Consider the following 21,599-nt stretch of genomic DNA (forward strand, 5'->3'; position numbering starts at 1 on the left):
TGGCACATTTCCTTGATTTATATATTACTTGCAAACTATTTTGGTATAAGGCTTCAGGGAAGGTATTTGGTTATATCTTCACTGTTTCTACAACATAACTTAGCTGAAACATCTCGTAGAATTTTTAAAGCATAGATTTCCACTTGTAGTATATCCTGTAGCTAAAGATCCACTTGGGGTAATGTTAAGTAACAGCTATTAGTGAAATCAGCAAGGTGGTATATTAGATAGAAGACTGGGCCTGGAGACAGTAGACCTGAGTTCAAATCTGGCCTTAGACACTTACTAGCTGTGTCACTTTGGGCAAGTCATTTAACACTGTTTGCCTCAGTTTCCTCATTCATAAAATGAACTGAAAAAGGAAATGGCAAATGACTCTAATATCTTTGCCAAGAAAACATCAAATGTCATCACAAAGAGTCAGACATGACTGAGAAATGACTGAACAACAAATTAGTGAAGTCATATGCTATGTATGTATGTATGTAAGTCTGTAAGTGGTCCTAGTATGTAGACATTTCATATATTATTAATAAAATAGTCCCTGTATCTTCCTGAGAATGGTAACACTATGAAGGTATTGACTGAGGCTGGGTTCTTGCTAGGAAATGAAAGGAGCATATAATTTGCTCATACTTGGGAAATACAAGCATAATATTTATTATCAATATGTAGTAATGACTAATATACTAAGGTGCTATCAATGTAAGCAAATAGGTGTTATGAGTTGCCCATAGATGTATGAATATGATTCTACTCATGAATTTGTTAATAATTATTTCAGACGAAAGTAGAAGTTTGATCTTTATTTCATCATATTTGCCCCCAAACCTTGACTCAATTTATATTTTGACTATAAAGTAATAAGACAATTTTCTTGTATGGTTCAAAAATTGGGTCAGATAGGGGCTGCTAGGTGGCGCAGTGAGTAAGAGCTCTGGCCCCAGAGTCAGGAGGACCTGGGATTGGTTCTGGCCTCAGATACTTAACACACACACACACCTTGGGCAAGTTATTTAACCCTATTTGCTTTAAAAAAAAATTGGGTCAGAAAACAGGACATACAAAGAAGAGTTCTATGGACGCTTGAATATTGATCCCATTAATTGTTTACTTTTAATTTGAGTAAACAAGCATTTATAAGGTCTATATAAGGAACTGTGTTAGGGATACAAAGACAAGAATGAAAAGTCCCTGTTCTCAGGGAGTTTATATTCTAGAGGGAGGAATCACCATGTTGTTGTCCTTCATTTTCAAAAAAGACCAATGACATTATGGTGGATGTCTTGACCTATGCATGAACTAGATTTAAGTGAGGCAGAGTTGCAAAAAATTGTCAGCCTTACTCTCTCTTCCAGAGTCATCACAGTCCAGTGACAAGACACAAGTCAAGACAAATGGTGATGGCCCAGGATGCAGTGGATGACCTTGGTGTCTTCAATGTTTGATCAAACTCTAAGTGCTCCACAGAAGCTGCTTCAGCTGTCTTCAGGGCCATTGGAACCAATTGTTCTCACCAATTGTACCCACTCCACCCAGGTGGAGAATATTCACATGCTTGGGGTAAATATCCTCCTAACTCACCAATGGGTTTTAAGCCTGTTGATTACCCTTATCCTGGTTTAGACTGTCTGCTAAGATGACTTTATGGGTGTGGCTACTGTGTATGCTACAGCTTCTTGGAGCCACAGGTAAGAGCTGGGTGACAAGTGGATACCAAAGGTCAATGAGCAGCCTTGAAAAGGGCTCAGCAAACCCCTACACCACAGGTGCTATTCCTCCCTGAACACCCTAGATACCCCTGACTCAACAGGCATACCAAAAATAAATACAAAATAATTTCAGGAGGAGTACTAATTACTGGAGAGAGTGGAGGGATCAAGAAAGAAGCTAAAGCTTGAATTGGGGAAAGGGATACCAAGAGGCAGAGAACAATACAACATATTAGCTAATGATCATAGCAGAGAAGAACAATTACCAAATTTATTCATTAACCTCGTTTTTAGTGCAAAGAAATCTTATTTTTTTTTAGTAAATACATTGAATTTCAGTTTAATAACTGAATATCTATTATGTGCAAGTCACTCTGTTAGTACCAAGAGCAGGGGACAGTGAGTAAAGTACAATGTAAAATAAATTACAGGCATATTTTGAAAATGAAACTATGTATAAATTTTGGCAAGTTTACATTTTTCCATCATATATCAAAGTGTAATCAACACTTTAATATAAAGCAAGAAAAAAATATACTAATTTTGATTCAATAAGTATTATATGCCCATAATATAAAAGGCACTGTCTTAGCCATAGGTGATGTAAAAATAAAATTGAAAAAGTCTTTATTCCGAAGAAGCTTATTTTTTCCTTTGTATTTCACAAATACAAATTTACAAAGTAAATAAAAAGTATGACCTGAGCCTTGAAGGGAGTTAGAGATCCCAAGAAGAGGAGATAAGGAGGGAGAGCATCTTAGACATGGGACACATCTGTATGAACTCATTAAAGCAGGAGATTCGTCATTCAGGGGGAAAATCTGGAATTTGCCTGTAATTCTGCATGCCTGGGGTAGGAAGAGCAATGTGAAATCACTCTGAAAGTATGAGTTGGAGACAGTTTCTGAAGGGCTACCAATGTCAAAGAAAAGAGACATTGTATTGGATCTTAGAGACAATAGGAAGTCACTGAAGCTTCTTGAATAGAGTAATTACATGGGAAATGTGTTTTTTAAAGAATTACAATTTGATAGCAGAGTAGTGGATGGGTTTGAGAGGGGAAAACTTGGAAGCAGGAAAATTCCTTTAGAGATTTTGCAATAATTAAGGCAAGAAAAATGAAGGCCTGAACTATGATGGTAGTCATATGAATGGAGAAAAGGAAGTGGAATAAAGAAGTCTTTACAACTGATCGGAGATGGGGTAGAGAGTAAGAGTGAAGAGCTGAATATAATTCTAAGGCTGCAGACTCAGAGAACTGAAAGGATGATAGCCATGATGGAAATATGGAAATTAGGAGGAGGGCTGAGTTTAAGGGTAGACATAATGAGTTCTGTTTTGTTGAGTATGAGAAACCTGTGGGATATACAAGTAGAGATTTACCAATATACTTTTGGTAATGTGGGACTAAAGCTCAGCAAAAAAGATAATGACTAGGGGCGGCCAGGTAGCACAGCGAGTAAGATCACCGGCCCAGAGTTGGGATGACCTGGGATCGAATCCAGGCTCAGACACTTAGCACCCACCCAGAAACACCTGGCTGTGTAACCTTGAGCAAGTTACTTAACCCCAATTGCTTAGGGGTGACCAGGTGGCTCAGTGAGTAAGAGCACCGGCCACAGAGTCAGGATGACCTGGGATCGAATCCAGGATCTGATACTTAGCACCACACCCAGAAATAACTGGCCGTGTAACCTTGAACAAGTTACTTTACCCCAATTGCTTTATAAAAAAAGATAATGACTGCATAGGTAAATTTGGAGACCATCTGAATGGAGATAATAATTTGAATGGAGATAATAATTTAAGTCATGTGAACTGATGAGACATCTGAGAAAGAACATAGATAGAGAGTACAGGACAAAGCCCAGTGGTATATTCACATTTAAGGGTCATGGATGATTATCTAGCAAAGAAGACTGAGGAGAGTCAGATAGGTAGGAGTAAAAACAGAAAGAACCAATGTCATGAAATATTAAGAAGGAGAAAGATTAGCTTCTAGGATGAGATGGTGAGCAATGCCAAAAGCTAGGGGAAAGATAAGTAGTGATGAGGAAGAGAGGGGGAAAAATGTCATTGGATTTAGCAATTAGGATATTATTGGTAACTTTGTAGATTGGTTGGTTGGTGGGTTAAGAATCTGTATTTCAATGAGTGTGAAAGTGAGTGGGTTAGATTGAGGAAAAGGAGCCTTTGAATATAAATGGCTTTTTCTAATTATTATATTGTGAAAAGAAAGAGAGATGAAGAATTTAAGGAATTACAGAGTGAAGAGAAAGGTTTTTTTATTGTTTTTGTTGTTTGAGGAGATCTGGGTATGTTGAATGGATTAGGAAAAGAGTCAGTAGATAAATAGTGATTGAAGATTAGACACAGAGAGGCAAAGATAGAGACAGAAAGAGAGAGAAAGAAAGAGAAGAGATAATTAAAATGACAAATTCTCAGAGGAGATATGCTTGTCATATCATGGGCATACTTAGAAGGGTAAAGGGCCACCTTTTAAACACTGGAACAAAGGAAAAAGAATAAAGAGGGATGATATTGATGGGATTCAAAATAATATTTAGCTCTTAGAATTGAAGTAAAAGTAGAATAACTTTCTAATTGTTCATTTCTTTTGCAGGAAGTTGTTTAAAGTTTTTACTCATAATGCATGCCTGTACTAGGTGTACACATAGGTACACAGTTACATCCTTACTCTTATACTAGCTTTCTTTATTAAATGCAAATACATTTTGAGATTACAATCTTACTCCAACATCTCTTTTCAGCTCTGCTACACACTGTTCCCATACACAAACTCTTTGTTCCAACCAAACCACCGCACTGGCTGTTCTAGACACACATTTTATTTTAAATGCTTCTGTGCCCATGAATTGGATAGACCTTCACCTCAAGTTTTGGGACCTCTAGACCTTCAACATTTAGATTAAATACCATCTCCCTCAATAGGCTTTTCTTGTTTTTCATAATTGCTGGTGACCCATCCACCATAACTGCTTTATATTTTTTTGCATGTATCCTGTATTTTCCTTTTTTATTTTTGCTTTTTGGAGGGCAATTGGGGTTAAGTGACTTGCCCAAGGCCACACGGATAGTGAGTGTGTCAAGTGTCTGAGGCCAGATTTGAACTCAGGTCCTCCTGACTCTAGGGCCAGTGCCATTCACTGCGCAACCTAGCCACCCTATCCTGTATTTTCTTATCTATGAATATTCTTTATATCCATATGTTGTCCCTCCCTTTTCCCATCTGTAGTAGAATATAAACCCTGTGAAGGCAAGCATTATATCTCAGGCCTTATATCTTCTGGATTTTTATCCCTAGCATATAGCACAGTACCTGGCACATAGGTATTTAGTAAGTGCTTGTTGGTTGATTAATCCATTTGTCTGTTGCAATCTTGTTCACTGATTAGCAAGAATAATGTGTGTAAAGACGAGGAGTCAGAGTTTAGCCTGGGATGGTGATTAGTGAATTGTTAATAAACTTTTCTTTAATATTATATTCTAAAATTGGCCTAAACTAGTATAAAGTAGAGTAAATGCCTATAACCTATCTGTCATGTCTCAGCATTACAATAGTAGAGAGAATGGGAACCATGGTAGAGATAGTTGGAAGCTTTTGAGCTCCACTTCGGGGAAATCCATTTTAAGTTTAGGTTTTAGGATAAATGTTCCCAGTGTAGGTCTACTAAACTGGACTGGGATTTGGGTGTGTATGTCAGAAGCACCAAAGATTAACAGACATCCAAATGACCCCCATATGTCCAAGTATTTTACCAATTGACTATATTAGTTCCTTGCCTTGTGGGAGTCCCAACTGAATCCAATCCAATAAACATTTATTAAGCACCCACTAAATGCAACACACTATGCTAAACATTAGAGGTATAATAGCAAAAATGAAAGTGTTTCTGCTCCTAAGAAACTTAAATTCTCCTACGTAGTGTGGTGTAACATATACAGATGAATAGACTAATTTAAAACATTGGTACCTTGGAGAAAGGAAAGTCTAGAAAGGTTTCACAAAGAACCTGACACTCAACCTGAGACTTAAAGGAAGCTAGGGATGCTAAGAGGTGGGACAATTTCTTAAATGCCATCCAAAATCATGAAGGTGGGAGATGGAATGTTGAGCTTGGACAATGTCCAGAACCTCAGTTTGGAGGGAACACAGAGTACAAAAAGGAGTAATAGAAAATAAATCTGCAAAAGTAGGGCCCCACAGTAAATGCCAGGATGATGAGTTTCTATTTGATCACTGAGGAAATGGGGAACTACTAAGGACTTTTGAAGAGGAGAGTAATATGATCTGATCTGTATCTTAGATTTTTTTAGAAAGGAAATGGTGAAGTCCTTTCATTCTTTTATATCACTGTATAAAAATGTGAGAGGACTCTACTTTGTGAAGTTAGAGAATTCACATCTCCCACAAAAATTACCTAAGGTATAATAATTTCTATTTATCTATTTAAAAATATTATTCTTTTTTGCCTGATTTGGTCACATAAGCAGTATTGATTTTATAAATGAAACTTAACTTCTTTGCTTTTTATTTCTTCCTTAAATTTGCCTTCTGCTTCAACATCTCAGGGATCTTCAAAAATGTAAAGCAGAAAACATTGTAATATTTTGGGAAGACCCTCTTAGGTTTTAAGAGGGGTATCACAAAAAAGTTCATCTAAGAGAAATTAAAAAAAAAGGATCAGTAATCAAGAGTGGTTGGCACCATGCCATGGGTTGGATAGACACCATATGAGCAACTGGAAATTACTATACTGTTGAAGCAATGTAACCTTATCCTAAATTAATAATCCGACTTTCTCTTTGAGTAAAAGGGGGAGATGGAGACACTGTGGGTAATTCTGAACTGTGCAGCTCTTGTGGTTGTAGAACACAATCACACTAAGAAAGATTGCTGAGTGGTTTCAGATCGAAACCAGAAAGTAAGGAGTAAAGCAAAAACACATTCGATTCAGTTTATATATCTAGCTTGATACAATTCCCAAACCTTTCGCGCCTGATGACAGTCTCTGACATTAGTATCTCTAGTCCTAAATGTCTTAGGTCCTCTTGGTATCATACTCTAAATGATCTAAATCAGGTGAAGATGACAAACCACATATTAAAATGGAGAGCATTACAGCTCACAGAATGATCTGGAATATATCAGTGAATTGTAACTGGTATAAATTTATATAGGTCCAATCTTGAGGTTTGATTAGCATTCCCTTGGATGGCATACAACATGGCCAACCCCAAAATGCTGAGAATATTACACCAATTATAGTGTTCACGTGCCATCCACTTTCGGCTCCAAGAACTTTGAAAGTCAAGCCAAACCAAACCAATGTAAATTGGTGGATTTGGACATCCTTTTCATGACCACATTATCCTAGCTGGATTTGAGACTACTTATTTTGGAAATATAATTAGACCAAGTATTATTTTAAAATGAGCAATGTCTTCAAGGCTCCATGTTGTGCTTCTGTGAAGTTTGGAGAAAATCACTCTGAGAGGCACCTCTTTCAAGAAAACAACATGATTGCAAATGCTATCAGGGTTTCTGCCGGGTAGGCTAAAAATACTTTGGAACATGATGAAACTCAGGCATTTCAAGTTTCCTATTTGATGAAGAAGACAAGGAGAGACAGGGAAAGTGGGAGAGAGAAAGAGAGACAGACAGATAGACACACACACACAGACAGACAGACACAGAGACAAAGACAGAAAGAGACAAAGAAAGAGACAGAAAGAGACAGAGACAGAATCAGAGAGACAGACAGACACACACACAGAAAAAGACAGAGAGGGAGAGAGACAGAAGGATACAAAGAGAGAGACAGAGAGGGAAAGGAGACAGAGAGACAAAGAGATATGGAAAAACAACTAATATATTCATTGTAATGGAGTTTGTTTTTCATCAGAAGCTAGCCATTTTGTGTTTCAAAATAGTCTTTATCACTGACAGAAATCACTGGGTTTTACTCTTGTGGATTAAAAAAAATATAATAAATGTACTCCCTTTCTTCTGAAGGTTAGAATAGGATGGACACACAATTAGGAATTATTAGACCAAATGGTGGTCTAAGCACAGTGGAAAGAATGCAGCTGTCACGAATAATTCCCACCATAAATCTTAGAAACTTTCCAAAAAGAAATCTAAGAGACAAGGACTGTATCCAGAGTTGACTAGTTTATTTGCCAAAACAGTATTTTTTTTTTTAACAATGCAGATGAGCTTGTTAAAAATAGTCCCCAATTGTGGATTAGGTAGCATTCCTTGGTTACATTGATAATAGGTGAACCTTGAAATATATGGATCAGGGGTCTGGCTGAGAAGCACCCAGAAAGGCCCTATTTGCTCTTGTGACATGAAACAAAATTTACCAGAACCTCTTGAGTCTGCAAATGTGGGCTGGGAATTTTGCAACGAGTCCCTCTCCTGAGATTTATGGTGATTCCTAATTCCTCAGAGGACTGCTACCGCAACAGCCATTCTCCCAATTCTTTGGCCTTTTGGCTTTTACCCCTGGCCAGAACTAGTGAGGACAGGAACACCCACAGACTTGTCTCAAAGAAGCTGTTGCACATTTTTTTCATAGTCTTTCACAAAGTCCCATTCCAGTTCAGAGCTAAATATGAAGTGAATGGTATTCGGTATTCAGACCTATTCCCCACTCCAAATTGACATTACTGTTTCCAAGCTATCATTGCCAACTTATCTGTTCACACACTTTAAATCCTAAGGCTTGGAGTGTAGGATATCATTAAAAAAACAGTTTCTAATTTGACTTCTCTCCCCATTCTCCTGGTATTTATGCTGTTTCTGCATGCTGGTTCTATTTTTGTTATTGCACGTCTGATAATTTCCTATGAGATGGCTATTTTTCAAGAAGAATCTCTATGGGAAATGGGTGTGGCACAGAGCCACATGGATTGTTTGTAAGGATAATTATTTTACTGTATGTGACAATGCAATAGAATTCAAACTGAGACAGACTTTTCTTATATTGTTGTTGTTTCCTTTTCCCTTATAAAAAAATAGTTCACAGGCTTTTTTTTTTCTTTTTCTTTCCAGGTCTATGATTTCATTGGTGTACCCGTCTTTTACTACTGCAAATCATAATAATAGAGAGAATTCCTAGGGACAATGGTTGGTTAAGTGAATTGCCCAAAGCCATACATCCGGAATATGCCAGGGAAAAGAATCGAACTCAGCTCTTTCTGACTCCAATACACCGAAAACTAGGGAAAAAGTCTTTGAGAATTGAGGTAGTCAAAAAGTCCATCACTCTGTGGTTAAGTTGGTGATGAAAGACCCTTTCTGACCTTAGCTAGCTTGGTATTTGTGGTATTAGCCTATATTCAGAGTCCTTATAATTTGTAGGATTTTTAAAACTCTTATTCTATTAGCAAAGTGTCTAAGAACTCAGTCACCAAAATGCCCCATTGGAAAGAGCAGTGGGTCTGGAGTCAGAGGACCTGGGTGAAAGTCCCACTTTTGACCCTTACTAACTTGGGCAAATCATTTAACCACCATGGACCTTAGTTTCCTCATCTGTAAAATTGGGGTGGAGGGTTTGCTATAGATGACCTCTGACCTCCTCATAGCTCTAGATCCATGATCCCGTGCCTACTAATTCATAAGAACATATCAGAGCAGGAATCAAATGGAAGAATTTTGGTTATGGATGAGATCAATACAGAAGGAAGCCTGAGAGAACTATTTAGACTGGGAGCTATGGCTCTCGGAGATACGGTGACAATGACTTGGCCGTGTTTCTCGTTGCTGGTAGAATTACTATCTTGGACAAACCATAGTTTGTAGACAGCATAAAATTGTAATTGCAATAAAGGGACACAAATATGAAAGGAGAAAACAATGATAATCTGATGGAGAGTCCTTTATTGGGCCTAATAACACCAGGGATCTGTTCTGCATATTTCCATGAATTGGTTATATCACCAGGATTATCAAGAATTATTATTAATTATGGGCAAATTAATGTGCCCTTATGATTCTCTGTTTCTGTGAAAAAATATTAGTCCTATATTCATTTCCCTGTTCATTAAAGAAATCTTATATTTCATTAGAGTATTTGCTATTCTTCTAGAATCTTTCATGCAGCACAAATTATTTCATTTTCTATCTTTGTATCCCCAGTTCTTTGCAGACTGCCTGGAACGTAGTAGACACTTAATAAATGCTTGTTGAATGATTGGGTTTGCCCTTCTGGAAGGGTACTGTTTTTCACTGGTCACTAGGAAGTTGAAAGCCAATGTTTCCATGTTTGTGTTGTGCTATCCAGTCATACATAGAATCACAGAGTTTCAGAGTTAGAACAACACCTAGAAGGTCAGTCCATTAGCATTCATTATGCCAGGCATTGTGCTAAGTGCTGGGAAAACAAAATAGCAGGGATCCTTCTCTACAAAGTAGCTGATCAAAGCTCATCTGCCTGAGAACCTTATACAAGGTAGAAAACATTGCCTCAGGAGGCAGTCCATTCTCTTTGTTAGGAAGCATTATTATTATTGTTGTTGTTAGCTAGAATGTATGTAGTGCTTTAAGATTCTCAAAGGGCTTTACATATTTTATCTAATTTGACCCTCCCAACCGTCCTGTGAGGTGATTAAGTGCTATATATGGGGAAAGAATATGACTTGCTTAGCTTGCAAAAACAGCTGATGGTACAGATTATAGAGTACATTAAAGGAAGTACTATGAAAAATGCTAGAAAAGGGAGTTGCAGTCAGATTGTAGAGAGCCTGGAATCCCCAGCAAAGGAAATATTATTTTTTCTTTGGGGCAATAGGATGCCATTGAAGATTACAAGAAGGGAGTGACTTAAAAAAGATCATTTTGGCAGCTATTTGGAAGACTGACTGGAGAAGGCAAGGCTGAAAAAAGGAAGAATAGATAAGGATTAGGAGAAAAAAAAAAGAGATGATGAAGGCCTATACTTGTGGTGGCAGTGTGAATAGGAAAAGGAGGTGATTGTTTTGGACCTAGTGAGTTCGAGATACCAATGTGAAATTCAGGTGTAGATGTAGAGGTGACATGATGTAGTGAATAAGAAACTGGTTTTCAGTCAAGAAGACCTGAGTTCAAATCCTACCTCAGACTTTTACCAGTTATGTGACCCAAGGCAAATCAGTTAACCATTCTGTTTCCTTGTTTAGCAGGTTAGACTCAGTGGCCTCTTCTTCCCTTTAATCTATGATCTTATGTCCAACAGGAAGTTGATGATTTTGGAGTAGAGCTCTGTCTCTAAATTCTTGCCAGACTGGCCTCTTTACTATTTCCTCAGTTTTGTATTCCATCTGCCTCCGTGTCTCTGAACTGACTATCCTGCATGACGTAAATGTGCTGTCTCATTTCAGCCTCTTAGAATTCTTAGCTTCCTTGCTTGAAGGATTAACTCAGGTGCCATCATCCATATAAAATCTTTCCTGACCACTTTAGCTAGGTCTCTCTTTAATTATCTTGCATTTATTCACTTATCTATCTGTTTATATGCTGCATCCCTTCATTAGAATGTGAGGGGAGGTGGTGTACTGGTTTTCATTTTTCATTTTTGTATTTTCAGCACCACACACAATGTCTTGTATATTATAGGCATGTGATATTTTTACTGAATCCTTCTTTAGGTCCCATTTCAGTGCTTCCAGCTACATTCATTCCAAATTAGAGATATATCTCCAGGTCAATGTAGTCAAAATCTGGGAAGTGTCATGTTGTATCATGAATACATTCATCATTTCTAAGAACTATTAATGTTTTTTACCTGCAATTAAAAAAAAATCCTAGTGTCATAATTGATTTTTTTTTTTTTAGTAGCAGCATGAAACTTCTTACTTCAGCTTATGGTATAATACAACTTCCAATTAAATGTAGTTTCCACTAGACTACCTTGATTATTTATTACCACCAGGGACAATAATAAATCTTCAGAAGAGAAGTGAACTGGCACACAACGTGAAAGGTGATGAGATAATTTCAAAATGGCCCACATAATATAATTCTAGTAACAGTTAACATTTATGTAGTACTTGAAAGTTTGCAGAACAATCTACATATATTACCTTATTTGATACTCATAGCAAATATGAGAAATAGGTATTCTTATTATTATTATTCCCATTTTACAGCACTAACAACAAAGTTCAAAAGTGTTTTCACTAGTCTGTGAAGAAAGTCCAATATTATTATGCTTATTTAAGGGGTTGGTGAAAATGGCCAGTGAAACTGGTCTATGTGAACCTGGGCAGTATGCTCTCTTGATGCAACACCCTTGCAGCCGTGAGAACAAATACTATTATTTCTCATCTACTTACCATATGAAAAAGAATACCTTATTGATTGGCAACTGAAGTGGAAATTGATATGCATTCAAAAAGAACTAACCAATTAAAACAAGCTTTTTTTTTCTTTCCTGCCTGGTTAGTCATAGAATAAGGAGGATGAACTACTCAGCTTCTGGGTGGGGGAAGGGCTTTGAGCCCTTTCTACTTGAAGTTGTCATAAGGCCAAGAGGGTACATGGAGCAGATGTTGCTTCTGTCTATTGTATCCATACTTTCCTGCTTTTAGGTGGAGTACTGGAGATGGCCATCCCTGGTAAGATTTGAAAGGTCAGAAGAGTGAATATTGGAAATCATAGGGCTGGAGTCCAGGCTGAGTGATCAGATCCAGCCATTGGTTATGCCTCATTTGGAAGTGAATTTAGTAGGACAAATGCTTAAAGTATGAGCCCACTATTCCCAGGAACTGAAGTGATATGTAGGAGAGCATAATCCTTACTCCTCAATCCCATTTGGAGAAAAATGTTTTCTAACTTCTATTATTGCTATTTCTTTGCAGTTAATATTGCTTTTAAAAGTTAATTTATATTAATTGGTTCAATGAAACCAGAGTGCAAATTACTAGTGGTTAATGTTGGGGATAACATGTGGGATCTTGCTCATGGTATTGGAGGGACAATGGCAATACCTCCATGATGCTTCTACAACCATGAGGGGAAAATGTGGCCTTTTTGGGTGCATAATTATTCTGTGAGAGTAGAGGTTGGGATAACAATCATGAGATATTATAGGATCTACTCTCTTTTAAAGAGTAAGAAGTCAAGGGTCAGGAAGGTTAAATAAATTGCCTAGGTTCTCACAGCTAGTCATCATCAGAACCAAGATTCTATACCAGGCCCCTTCTGATTCTAATTCAACAACCTTTTGACTGACTACACAATACTGTCTCTGAGATGCTATTCCGATCACTTCAGGACTAAGGGCCTTGGCTGAGATTAAGGGGCCAACAAAACTATACCAAGCTCTCAGATCTTTGATTTTCATGTTGAATGTGTAATTGTAGGTTCAGTGCCTGGGTTGATCCTATAATGAATCAGAATTCCTGACATAGCACCAGAAATTATTTACCATTTTCTGAGATATTCTGAAACAAGGATGACTTATAGCTAACTGGTACCTGGGAAGTAGACTGCATCTTTTTTTTTTTTAATGAACCATCTCTCATGTTTGACTCCTTTCCTTTTTTTTTTTTTTTTTTTAAGGAATCGGGGTTAAGTAACTTGCTCAAGGTTACATGGCCAGGTGTCTCTGGTTGGGTGCTAAGTGTCTGAGCACGAGATTTGATCTCCAGGTCTTCCCGACACTGGAGCTGGTGCTCTTACTTGCTGTGCTACCTGGCTGCCCCATTTGACTCCTTTTCAAGATATACTTGAAATCCCATATTTTTTAATGCATTAAACTCTACTGACCTCTTCCTTTTCTCAAAGGACTCCTGAACAAAGGACAAATAGTCATAACTCTCAGAGCATGGCTATTCAGTAGAATAGTTAGGTTAGACTAACAACTCAGCAGCCATGCCTGTAGATTCTCCTTTTGGAAAAATGCTATGAAAAGATTTTTAAATTTTCTAGATCAGGTGGTTCTACAAAATCACTCAACTAAATCATCTCAGAAGAGTTTTGAAAATACTGGTTACCAATAAATTGTTATGAGAGAATTAAAATCTCTAAGCGATCGCCTCACAAAAACGGAAGAGATTCTAGCTGGATAGAGTTTAAATTTGTGATGTTGGCTAATCTCCTATCACTTGCTAAGGATCTTTAATGTTTGATTTCTACCATTGGGTTATGTTGTGACAATACCAGTGTAAATAAACCATTCTTTTTGTATCGTTTCTTACTCAGACTGTTGTTTGAAAATAAAGAGGAAAAAACAAGAATAAAGACTAATTTGATCTACTGCCATCATTTTCTCAGTTATAAGTGAACATACCAGAATAACACTGGGTCTGGAAAATTCGAGATCTAAATTATATAGGATGGTCATAACAGATAACCCTTCATATTCTATTCTTCCTTCTAGTAGAAGGTTTGGGTGACAGTCTGCTTAATATGCTCATGTCCCAGTGCTCTGGGTACTTTGAAAGGGTTTTATTTAGCAGTAATTTTGTAGGGTGAAAGGATATAGAAAAAGATCACTGCAACAAAGAAAAACTTCAGAGTCCTGTTTGATGGTATCATCAAAATGATATATTTATAAAGTGCTTTGGAAATCTTAAAAGTGCTACATAAGTGCTAGTTATTGTTATCATTATTATTATTATAATAAAATGCTTGCAGTTCTTGACCCCAGTTTTTAATGGCAGTTAATATGTAGTCTATAGAATTGTTATCATCTTAACCTTTTCCCTTCATCCCAACTTTTAAAGAGCTAAACAAAGTGACCTCATTGTTTTCCATTGGATTTTTTTTTTTTAAACACTGCCTGGGATGATTGAGATTCAGGAATGTGGGAAAATGGATTCCCAAACCACGTCCATCCCCTTTAATTCTGAACTGTAATTTTTGGCTTGCTTTGAATCACAGTCATCACATTTCAGTCCGAATCTCTTGGTAAAGTGATCTTTCTTAAACATTTCTCTCACTCATCATGGGATCAGAAACAAAGCCATTCTAGTCTTTCAGCGAAACACTTACAAATGGCTTTTACTGAGAAGTTGTAAGAGCTAAATTTCCTTTAAAACTGTTTGAAAAGGGAACATTTTCAGTGCCTGGTTGTCCTTCTTGAGAATCTTGTCATCTGTATGCCATGAGCTGCAGCTATTTTAATCTGTTTTTGTTTGCAATCCATTTGGTGTCCACCCAAGAAAATGCAGGTGATTCTAATTAACTTACTGCTGAAGATGTGGAAAAATCTCAATTGTGTTGCAGAAAATTATATACTTAAAACCTTTCCTCTATTATTTATAACATCTTATTAATGAAAATGATTACATGAATATATTTACCACCTGATTCATCTCTGTTCACTTTTTTAAATCAATGAGGTTTATGGCATAAGGGAAAAAGCACACACACACACACACACACACACACACACACACACACAGACACACACACGCTCAACTAAATACAGACCCCAAGAATGTATGCCAACTTTCATTTAACAAGAGTAGTAATTTAAAAATAACATTATTTTACTTTGTGCAACATAGTTTAATATCTAAAATAACCCTGTTCCAATAAAAACCGATTGAAATACTCTCAGGCCTAACTCTGCCCTAAAGGTAAAAGTGATTAATTGAAGGATTTTGGCGGATCTCTGCTCACCACCAGGGCAGTTTAATTTAGACCACATTCAGCCATTCTTCAGTGTCTCTATGTCAGTAGAGCATAACTCTTGGTCTTCTTTTGAGAAGTACCTCTAAATCAGTCTTTTCAGATAGTTTGCTCCCCAGGAATTTGCAGTTTTTAGCTGATCACCAGTGACGGTGAGTCCTTTTGGGTTTTATATGTGCAAAACAAACTGTGGTAAGTCAGAAGTGCCAGTCATGGGGGCAAATCCCTCAAATGGCTTGATTGAATTCACTCATTACTAGAAATTCTCCAGTTTTATGTGATAGAAAATGTGGATTTTTTTTCCCCTCTCGGCTTTGGAAAATGTCCCTTAGACATTTGGGTACCAAGAGTATCTCTTTCTTTCCTATTTGAAGGAAATGCAATAGAGGTGATTTGGGTATATATGAATGGGTCAAAAAAGCAGAAGTGGATTGGCAATATTACTGTACAGAGAGTGAGCATTGAAAATCATTATTCAGTTCTTGAGAAGATAAGTACATAGCTGGAATCCTGGGAAGATGGCAGAGTACAGAGCAATCGATCTAAAGCTCATTTCACACATTACAACTTTATTTTATATTACACACAATAAACAAGAAAAGCATCTAAAATTCAACAAAAACTACAATAGCTAAATACAGAGAAATGAAAGAAGTCATGACAAGCTAGTTGTTACAGGAAAAAAAAGGGGAAAAAACACACCAGACCATCATTTCACAAGCCTGTTGTCTTATGGTGTCTGCTGCATTTCATACAGCTAGAGACTATATCTGTCTGAGGGTGTGTTGCATCCATCCAGGCATTTGTAATGTAGGGCACCAGCTCTGCTCTATAGAGTTAACCCTCGGGCAGTAGACTATAGAAGAAATACCCAACTAGAAAAGCAAGGAAGAAATTTCCTTATTTGGAAAGGTGGAAAAATTTGAAGGTTAAAGAGATCACAGAAGGTAAAATGGATATTTTGATTATGAAAAAATTAAGTTCTTGAACAAACAAAACCAAAATAGATAAAATGAGAAAGGAAGTAGGCAGCTGGCAAATCTTTGAAGCAAGTTTCTCTGATAAAAGTTTTCATCTCTAGAATGTAGAAGGAACTAACTCAAATGTATAAGAATAAGAGCTATTGCTCAATTGATAAATGGTCAAGGGATATGTACAGGCAGTTCTCGAAAGAATAAATTAAAATTATCAATAGGGGTGGCTAAGTGGCACAGTGAATAGAGTACCGGCCCTGGAGTCAGGAAGATCTGAGTTCAAATATGGCCTCAGACATTTGAGACACTAGCCATGTGACCTTGTGCAAGTCCCTTAACCCCAACTGCCCTCCAAAAAGCAAAAAGCAAAACAAAAAACCCTATCAATAGCAATGCTAAATCACTAATAATGAGAGAAATGAAAATTAAAGCAACTCTGAATTTCTATCTCAAATACATCATATTTTCAAGTTTCAAAATAAAAAGAAAATGAAGTATTTTGAAGGGACTGGTTGCAGGAAAATTGGCACATCAATGGCTGGTTTTGGAGTTGAGAATTGGTACAATTGTAGAAAATAATTTTGAACTATGCCTTCAAAGTCATTAGTCTGAACATAACCTTAGACCCCAGATTGCTAGAACTAGGTTTATATCCAAAAGAGATTAAATGAAGAAAAAAGGACCCATACAAGACTCTACCTACCAAATACATAAAATATTTATAGCAGCTTTTTTTGTAGTGGTAAGAAACTGAAACTAAGGAGACAGTCATCAACTGGGAAATGGTCGAACAAATTGTATTATATGAAAATAACAAATGATGGATGGAACAAGTGTAGTGAAACCTCTGAAGACTTATGTTAAGTGGTGCAGAGTAAAATGACCAGAACTAGGAGAATTACTATAATAACAACAATGCCATAAAAAGAAAAGTCTTTGAAAAACTTAAGAATACTAATCAATGCAATGAACTAACCATGATTCTAGAGGACTCATGGTGAAGCAAGCATACTCCCTACCTTTTGACAGAATAGTGAAGGAAAAACCATGAAGATAAGACATATTGTTCTTGGACCAGGACGATGTGGGAATTTTTTTTTCTTGATTATGATTATTTGTTACAAAGCCTTCTTTTCCATTTAATCAATGGTAGGGTGGTGGAAGAGGAAAAAAAAGACATTTCATTAACAGAAAAGGATAAAGTTGAATAAAAAAGAGAGTGGAAGAAAGACTTTACAATAATTTAATATGGCACAGAAGTAAATAGGCAGCTGGTAGCAGTCTTGAGAAAAACTCAGAGAAGGTAAAGTGTAAAGGCTTTTCAGTTTCCTTGGAGCAGAATTCCAAAGGAATTCTATGGCTTGTGTTCCATTAATTTGACCTGCCTGGGGACAGCCTAAGGACAAATAAAAGTTGATCCTTTAGGAAAGGGTAGTTTCCCAGAGAAAATGGTGCTGGGGGAAAGGAGGATAATCTACTCACTTACCATGACCTCTTAAAAGCTTCCTGTGGCAGTGTCCACCCTTTAAACCTAACAAATCTCATTCAATTTTGGTGGTCTGAGAGAAAAGAGAATAAATAGGCAACAGAAGTTGGAAGAGGAGAGCACAATCATGTTGTGCTTATCTCAAAGCTATTTTGTACAAAAGGGAAAATTATTTTAATGAGGACACCATAGAAAAATCAATAGAATGAATGAAGTATAGATAGCTTGAATTTGACAAAGGAGAAGAAATGAACTAAGATAAGAGCCATCAAAATGAACAGGAAATTCACAACAAAAGAAACTGAGTTAAAAACTACTCATGTAGTATAAGGTCCTACTACAAGGTCCCTAGAAATGGTAATGAAGGTATTTTAAGACTCCATAGACTGTTTCAAAGGAGCAATAACAGAATTAAGGGAAGAGATAAAAGAAATTAGGAAGGAGATTAGACTTCTCAAGGAAGAAATCAATAAGTTTAGTAATGAGCAGAACATTTAGATGAAAAATACAATCTATAAAGTAGATTTCTGAAAAAGAAAACAAGAGAATTGCTAGACAAAAATTCTGAAGCACAAAGAAAAGTAATTGAACAAAATCAGATGACAACAGGAAAGGTATGCATGACACATCTATAAAACAAAAAAAAATGCTGAATTTGAAAAAAAAAATAGGATTATGGGTCTTTCAGAAAAACATGGCAGAAAAACCCCAAATATAATATTTCAAGAAAACATATAGGGGCGGCCAGGTAGCACAGTGAGTAAGAGCACTGGCTCCAGTGTCGGGATGACCTGGGGATCAAATCTGGGCTCAGACACTGAGCACCACACCCAGAAACACCTGGCCGTGTAACCTTGAGCAAGTTACTTAACCCCAATTGCTTAAAAACAACAACAACAACAACAACAACATAGGAAACAGGAATATTATTAGGGAATGGTGATACACAGATTGAGAAAACCCACAGAACACAAATAGAGAGAACCCTCAAATTTAACTCACCAAAACACAATGCCAAACTTCAGAATTACACTGCCAAACAAAAACTAAAGGGGGCTTACTGTAAGGAAAATACAGAGTAGAAAAACCTCACAATTATAACATAAAACAACAAATACTATAAGCAGACCCCATGAAAAGTAAAGGAATGTATTTCATCTTCCAAGGAATACCAATCAGAATATTGCAGGATTATTCCTTGTTTCTAACAAATCAAAGGAAAATAATAAATATGAGATTTCAAAAAGTATAAATTGCTTTCACCTTTAAATAGCATTCTGCAAAGCTCAAACTAAGCATTAATGAATAGGATGAATCATCCTTCAAAAGAATCCAGAGATTAGCAGGGTATTTATCAAATAAAAGAAAAATCAGTACATTTAGAAGTAACAATATAAGATTAAGAAATTAAATGTACATTTCCATATGTCTGGGTCTAGATATCACACATTGTTTGAGTGATATTGAGCAAAGTAAATAAGTTGGTAAAAAATCAAGAATAGGCTAGGCTGAAGAGACATATTAATATTTATGGGACAAAATTCTCTTTCCTTCACAATGAAATCAATAGTAATATTGTTGCTATGCCACTCAAAACCTTTCATAATATCTGCACCCCTCCCCCCACATTTGTAGCTTTCTTATAAGTTATTCACCTCCATAGACCCAACAATCCAGTTACACTCTCTTCTTTCCTATACTTAAATATATTCCATCTCCAGACTGTGCATTTTCACTGGCTATCAATCATGCCTGGAATTCTCTCCCTCTTCATCTCCCCTCCATGGCTTCTTTCTAATCTCAGTCAAAAGCTTACCTTATTCAAAAAAACCTTTTGTGATCCTTCTTAATCCCAGGGCCTTTCCTCTGTTACTTTTCTCAAATTTATCCTGATTATATTATTTGAAGATAGTTGTTTTTTTTTTTCACATGTCACCTTTCCCATTAGACTGTGAACTTCTTGGGAGCAAAGAAGAGATAGAATACTGGGATAAATCAAAATGGAGTGGGTTTTGGGTACTGCTAATAAAGAGGAAATGTATCTTTAAGCAATTCAACAGAGATTAGAGCATATGAGACAGAGGTCTTAAAAATTCTTTTAGGGTTTTCAGTATATTTCCAGAGAATAGCTCTTAAATACAGTGAAATAAATGACAAAGAATAGGACTAGCCCCAGCCCCAGACTTTGGTTGAAGGATATTTTTTTTATTGCATCTAAAAGTTCCACAGTCTTCTTTATGAATTGATATTTGTAAGAATGTAACTCCTTAGAAAGAAGAAGAGGAAGAAAAAGAAAAGAAGAAGAAGAAGAAGAAGAAGAAGAAGAAGAAGAAGAAGAAGAAGAAGAAGAAGAAGAAGAAGAAGAAGAAGAAGAAGAAGGTGGAGGAGGAGGAAGAGTAGGAAGAAGAAAAAGGGAAGGAGGAAGAGGAGAAAGAAGAGGAGGAATAATAATGATATGAAGAAGAAGAGAAAGAAGAAAAGGAGAGAGAGAGAGAGAGAGAGAGAGAGAGAGAGAGAGAGAGAGAGAGAGAGAGAGAGAGAAACGAGGATTTTGTAGCATAGAGACATTAATTGTTCTTTAAACTTTTGATAAAATTTTCTTTTAAATCCAGCAGGATGAGGATTTTTTTCTTCATTTGTCAGTCCATTTATGCTTTGTCAATTTATGGGTTCCAGCTAAACCGGACCTCAAAGGAAAATTTATATCTCTGAATGCATATGTTAACAAAGTAGAAAAAGAGAGGAACACTGAACTGACAAATTCATTCAAAATGACTAAGTTCCTAAAACAGCTCTAAAACATGCATGAAATTAAAAATAAACTTTTAAATTAAGGAGAAATAAGCAAAAATTTGAAAAGAAAATGAAATAGAACTACAAATTGAGATTTTTTAGCAAAAAGACTAACAATTGATAAGCCAATGGTTGTTCTAATATTTTAAATTTTATAAAATCAAATTAGCAAAATAATGAACAAAGTGAATTCATAACAGAAGAAATAAAGAGAAATATCAAAATCTTCAAAACACAACTATATGTCAGCAAAATTGAAACTAAGAACAAAACATAAGAACAAATAATAAGATATATGAAGTAATCAAACAAGAAATAGTAATATCAAACAAACCAACTGTGGAAGAACTTGATGAAGCATAAATGAACTAACAAAAAAAGAAAAAAATATCCTGAACTTGATGAATTTAAAAATGAATTTTATCAAAAGTTTAAAGAGCAAGTAAGGTCTATACTGCAAAAATTTTCTCAAAAATAGAGAAAGAAGTTGGTCTGTCAAATTCCTTTTATAAGATAAATATCCTAATACCTTAATCAGAAGAAAAACAGAAAATGAGAATTAACATTACACTAAATTTAGATAAGTAACAGCATTGATAAATTACAATATTGATGCAAAAATTTTAAATCCTAACAAGTAGATCACAGCAATGGATACTGAAAATAATTTATGATGAACAAGCTCAGTTTATGCCAGGGAAGCAAGGATAGTTTAATGTTAGCAAAACAATAAAGCAAAATTAATCAAATAAGCAACCATAACAAAACCCATTTGATTATTTCAAACAATGCAGAAAAAAAATTGTCTGCCAAACCACAGCACTCATTTGTTTTAAAAATCCTAAAAAGAACAGTCATAGAAAGAGCCTTCCTTAAAAATGATCCTAGCTATGTGCACATATACACACACACACATACACTCTCTCTCTCTCTCTCTCTCTCTCTCTCTCTCTCTCTCTCTCTCTCTCTCTCTCTCTCTCTCTCTCTCT

General features: G+C 36.2%; 1 protein-coding gene across 1 annotated transcript in view; it reads right to left on the bottom strand.

Annotated features, from left to right (window-relative positions):
- The window catches only part of ARHGAP15 (Rho GTPase activating protein 15), an 859,970-nt gene that overhangs the window by 271,270 nt on the left and 567,101 nt on the right, over window positions 1–21,599 (bottom strand). The window lies entirely within an intron of this gene.

This window comes from Petaurus breviceps, unplaced genomic scaffold (genome assembly GCF_028583685.1).
Source record: "Petaurus breviceps papuanus isolate PSGF00001 unplaced genomic scaffold, PetGlider_PUasm1.0 90723, whole genome shotgun sequence".
NCBI lineage: Eukaryota > Metazoa > Chordata > Mammalia > Diprotodontia > Petauridae > Petaurus > Petaurus breviceps.